This window comes from Pteropus vampyrus, unplaced genomic scaffold (genome assembly GCF_000151845.1).
Source record: "Pteropus vampyrus isolate Shadow unplaced genomic scaffold, Pvam_2.0 Scaffold41, whole genome shotgun sequence".
Taxonomy (NCBI): Eukaryota; Metazoa; Chordata; class Mammalia; order Chiroptera; family Pteropodidae; genus Pteropus; species Pteropus vampyrus.
The window spans coordinates 332,914-338,652 of NW_011888822.1; positions in this window are offsets into that span (position 1 = coordinate 332,914).

Here is a 5,739-nt window from a genome sequence, read left to right on the forward strand (position 1 = left end):
ACATTGTTCTAACCGTTCTATTTAAAGAGAACAGAATAGTCCTTGAGCCTATTCCACACCTTTTCTCCTCAGTTCTGGAAGAAAATTTCCTCAAGTTCACATGTATACATGCCTTTTGCTTTCCTTGGAAATAATGTCATTAAAACTGATAAATTATTATCATCTCCTTAGATATTTGTAAAAAATGACAGAGCTACACACATTAAAAAGAATTCCCAATCTTTAAGACCAAATTCCCTGAGACCTCCCTATTTCCAGTATAGTGTCACGTGATAGATAAGCAATAAGAGTTGTTAAATGGAAAGAGAAACCCTTTAAAGTGGTTTTTGGTCCTGGGTAAACTGAACTTTAGAAAACTAGATATATGCCCATCCAAAAGGAGCAAACAGGGAACATCTTTTAGATGCCGACTCCATCCTACTTCGATGTTTGTTTAAATAGCATTCGCCTCCAGAGAGAGGCTGGATCAGGAAACCTGAAGCATGCATGTTAGTAGTAAATTATCTAAGACAGCATTCTTATATCTAATAAAATAATAGGATCCATTTTATAAGTTCATAATCCACATTATCTCACATTAACTTTTTAATGTGAGAGAAATCTCTCATTTTTTATTCTAATCAAAAATCTCTTAATCTTTTCACTGTCTTTAATTAAAGTGATACTTAAGATTTGGAATACTAGAGCTAAAAGAGAACTGAGGGGACAGAATTCAACTCTCTCATTTTACAAATAAGGAAAATATGATTAAGTGATTTGCCCAAGGTCACATATATGGCAGGAAATACAGACTTTGTTCCAGTTTTGTAAAGAGGTAATTGCTTTCATCATTTGAAATCAAGATACATCTAAATACTCCTGGGTTCAGTCTCATCCCAAGATGGATGTATGATTGTCTAAGGCATCATCTGTTATTCTGCCAAAGATTTAACATACTACTCAGTGGGAAACCAGTTCTAATTTAAGCCAGAGCAACTGACGTTGTTTTTTCTATTGCATGACAAGTTTCAGAAATGATGAGCAGCACTTACTGGACTTCTCTTTGGCTTGGGTATTATACTCTAGAGTCATTCTTACTAACGTCCTCTAAGGAGTTGAAAGGTTATAGATGGCTTTCCAGGCCATGTTTTGTTATAAGAACCATTTATACCAGTTATGCATAAGCACATATCAACAGAAAGAGGAATTTGCTCTAGTGTGTGTGTGTGTGTTTAACTGAATGTGGAACGGTGTCACGAGGTTTGAGATCATATTAAGGTGCAAACCTCATTTTTATGTAAACCCTCTCTGGTCGGAGGCATTTTTCTCATTATAACTCTCTCTGCTGTAAAGGGAGTAGGTGATCATGACTGGATATTTTTCAACTCATTGAAAAATTGCAGAAGGTAGATAGTTTATTAATGTCAAGCATTCGAGCAGCTGGTTGATATGGAGGGGTGAACACAAATGCTCCCACATACTCTTCCACCTGTGGAAAGAGGCAAAGCCCTTAGTGTTATCCAAGCCCTGCACTGCCATACAAAAGCCATCGCCTTCCCCAGATTCTTTTCTTTGTGCCTATTGTATGACTTAAATAATGCTGCTTAAGCCTTTTGAGGTGTAGGACCTGTGGAGCATCTGAGCAAGGCTATGGACTCTCTCCCCACCACACCTTCCCCTGACACACATACCCAGTGTTGCTCATAATTTCAGAGGACCCTGAGTTAAGATACTCTGGTTAGCATGCTAATTTTCTTTATCCTAGAATCCAGAATCTGTAAGATTTGGGGAAATTGTCTTTGATTTCTTATTTGAGGTTTAAATCAAGAATACTGGTCAATATCTGGCTACCATCAGTGGCAACTAAAAAAATTTCTCGCCTAACATCTTTTTAATGCGTACTAGATGTATTGTTCCAGGTAACCTGGAACTGCCTGAGTTACCCTTACTCAGAAGCATGTGGTCTAGTTAGGGACAAAGTCAAGCTAAATGGTCTGTTGATCACAAAGTGGCAAACCCCACCATGTACGGTTTACAAGGCAAAGCCATCTCCCCGGATCAGAGTGATGAGAAGGTCTTTCCAGGGGTGGTAGAAAATAATCTTTTGCTTGACACACAAATAAGCTTTAGGTAGGTGGTGGGAGATGTAGGGGTGGGGGAAGAATATTTAGAGCCCGGGGGCAGTGCATGAGCAAAGTTGTTGGGGAGAATGTCAAATCAAAGAAGCAAGAAATGCAAATGATAACAATGAGTTTATGCAGTCAAATGTTTCTATTCCTAGTATTCATCACCTAACATAAATCTTCCAAGCTAGTGGTACCATTGACCTAATTCTGATGAAAAGGAGTGGTTATTTAACCAATCAAACTAAATTGGCCATGGTTTAGAGTTAGATAGATATATATATAATGTTAGTTATTGACTGATGTTTTGTATTCTTAGCTAAAAGATCTGTTTATTTTAACCTTTTCTCTGTATTCCTTTTCAGTTTAATGTTATTTTCTAGGCTTCAGCAGCTCTTAATAGGAAACCCAATATGTTTTCAACTTCTGCTGCAATCTAGTCTTTTTTATGCTTTTGTCCTATGAATAACAAAAACAAAAGTAAGATTTTTATGTATTTGCGTATATATGCATGCATATTCATTTGCATATCCATACACGTTTGCATATGTGCAAAAAAAATACTTGCTTATGTGAAAAAATAGAAAACGAATCTGAAGGTTTTAGTCTAAAGTGTTGGCAGGTTGCCTTTGAGGACTAGGGTTGGAAGATGGTGATGGTAAGAGGAGTTTTATTTTACTCTATAAATTTCTGTATTGTTTAAACTCTTTACAGTAAGCACGTATTTCTTTTGTAATTAAAGAAAAAAGAAAAAAATTGAACTTGACATACCTCCAAGTAATATGAAGCTCTTTGAAGGTTCCAAGGAAAACAATTGTGCCTCAAGGGAAATTTATTTTATCAGAATCTGTACTTTTTTTTCTTTATCATGTATTTGAAGCATCTTGCCCTAGATTTCCAGTAGACTTGCTTTGTTTAAATATGTAGATCTCTGCCAATAATTTACATAAGTGAAAGTGGTATTTGTTAGATAGCCATCTCATCCACACACTGGCGTGCACATGTGCTTAGTTAATTTTGATTTCTCTCATGCTCTGTAAAATTTGGACTTTTGAAGCTAATGCGATGGTTTTTCCATTGTCTCTCTTCTCCACTACCCCATGACTGGGGCAGTCCTGCACTGGTGCCCTTTGCCTTAGGATGAACTAAAGAACCACAGCTGTGGTGTACCTGGCAGAGTGCCAAACTTCCGAGTTCTAACCACTGTTATACACAAAATTAAATGCAAATTCTTGGTGTGATGTGAGGTAACCAGCCACACAGGGCCTGTCACTCAGGGTGTAGGGTGTATAGTGTACCTACATAAAAGGATAAGAGTACAAGAAGCTGACTAGTAATTCAAGTATTAAGATCACATTTTTGGGGGGGAATACATTTTTTTTCTTGCATGATTATGCCATAACATGGGGCAAAATAACAAACAAAATTGCATGTCAAGTCTGATGAAAATCACACATTTAATGAAAAAAGAAATAGCCAGAGTACACAGGAACACTTTAAGATACTGTATGAGAAAAGCAAGAATATGGATGGTCTCTATTTTTGACATTAAATTTCTTTAGGAAGTAGGAAAAAAATGGTAAGGAAAAGCTAACCATTTGCATTTGAGGTGAGCACGATAACTAAAAGTAATAATGTAGAGGCAGTATGGCATAGTAGCTAAGAACATGGCCGCTGGAGGTTGGAATCCCGGCTCCTCCACCCATGAGCTGCATGACCTTGGGCAAGTGACTTAACCTGTTTGTGCCTCAGTTTTCTCAGCTGTAAAATGAAGTTGGTTATAACAACTACCTCTTGGGATTGCTAAGAATTTTAAAGTAGCTCATAATTACATAGCATTTAGAATAGTGCTTGCTACATGGAAGGTATGATAAAAAATATAAACTAATAAATATATGAAGCATATATTGAGCTCTGAATGTTTGCCGGACCCTGAGATGAATGAGTGGTATGTGCTATAGTTATTTCTTAGAACCCTGTAAGAGATTTTCTGATTGCTCTCATTTCATAGGTGATGACAATTACACTCAGAGAGAATTGAGTATTTGTCCAAGATGGCACCAGCAACAGAATTTAAATGCAGGTCATCAGATTTCAGAGCTCATACTTTGATCTCTAATCATCTATTGGAGATGAGAAAGGGAGGAGTTAAAGAAATTCTGATCCCAATCCAAGCATCCAATCCAATCCAACCCAATCCAACCCAATCCCAATCCCAAACCCAATCCCAATCCAGGTTTAAAATATTGTAGGTACAATGGGTAAAGAGTTTTCTTTGGAGATGATGAGAACCTTGTAGAACTAGATAGTGGTGATGGTTGCACAATATTGTACTGTTGTACTCATTGTAGTGAGCCAATGTACTTAATGCCACCAAATTGTTCACCTTAAAATGGTTGAATTGGTAAATTTTACGTTATGTGTGTTTTACCACAATAATAAAAAAAAAAGATTGTGGGTATAAGGACAAGTAGCCACCCTGTAAAGATTATGTTTAACGTTAATCTTTATCACCCACTACTGCAACCAGGGTGCACTAGAACAGTAGTCCATCTTCTCCTGGAGATTGATGTCTTTTCCTGAAATAGAGATTCTTCTAGCTTTATTAAAAAGACATTCAATGCAGATTCTGGGCGTGATGAAATCTCCCTGTGGCAAGGATATAACAACTGTCCCTCCTACAAGTTGAGAGGCGTAATTGTATTTTCTTCCCTGATTATAAAGTCACTTGCATATTTTAAATCCTGAAGTGAGAAAGCAGAAAAGCAAAGAGTCCAGGAGGGTTTCTGTTTTCTGTGAATAATAATTTTACAATGAAGGGAGGCAACATGAAGAGGAATGAAATTAGGGGAAATATTAAGAAATATAAATTAAGCATAATTTATTTTAAATTTTTGTTTTTACCGAAGTCTGTGAGGAGTCAATGGTCTAGTTGCTAGATAAGAAAAAATGTGGTTTCGAAATTTTTCATAGTTGCTTAGCACTAAAGCTTTGGGAAAAAGTAATCTTTTAGTAAAGAGGGGCTAACAATTGACAGCATGATGCTATAATTGTGTTAGTTTAATTATTAAACAGAACGTAATTGTTGACCACTTAATTATTGATAGTAATAAGGAACTATTAAGGATAGCCTTGCTCGGGGAGACCCTTTAAGAGCTAGTTTGTCTTGTTTATCGCATTTATTATATTTAACTCAAAACAATGATATCAAACTGTCATTAAATTTATATCTACAACATGAATCACAAAATTGGAAGAGAGTCCTCTATATCCTGGTGTTTGTTTTTTTTCCTTGTTTGTTTGTTTTGTTTTTCAGTTTTGTTTGTTTTGGCCATGAAGATAAGGATGAAGTTTTCTGTTTTATTTAAAGCAAGAGTCCCCAACCCCTGGGATGCAGACTAGTACCAGCTCATGGCCTGTTTGGAACCGGGCCACACAGCAGGAGATAAGTGGCTAGTGAAGCTTCATCTGTATTTGTAGCCGCTCCCCAGTGCTAGCATCACCACCTCAGCTCCGCCTCAGATCATCAGGCATTAGATTCTCATAGGAGCATAGGTCCCTGGTGCCAAAAAGGTTGGGGACTGCTGATTTAAAGAACTGGTTTTATTGACAAACACCTAAAACAGTTAAAGAAATG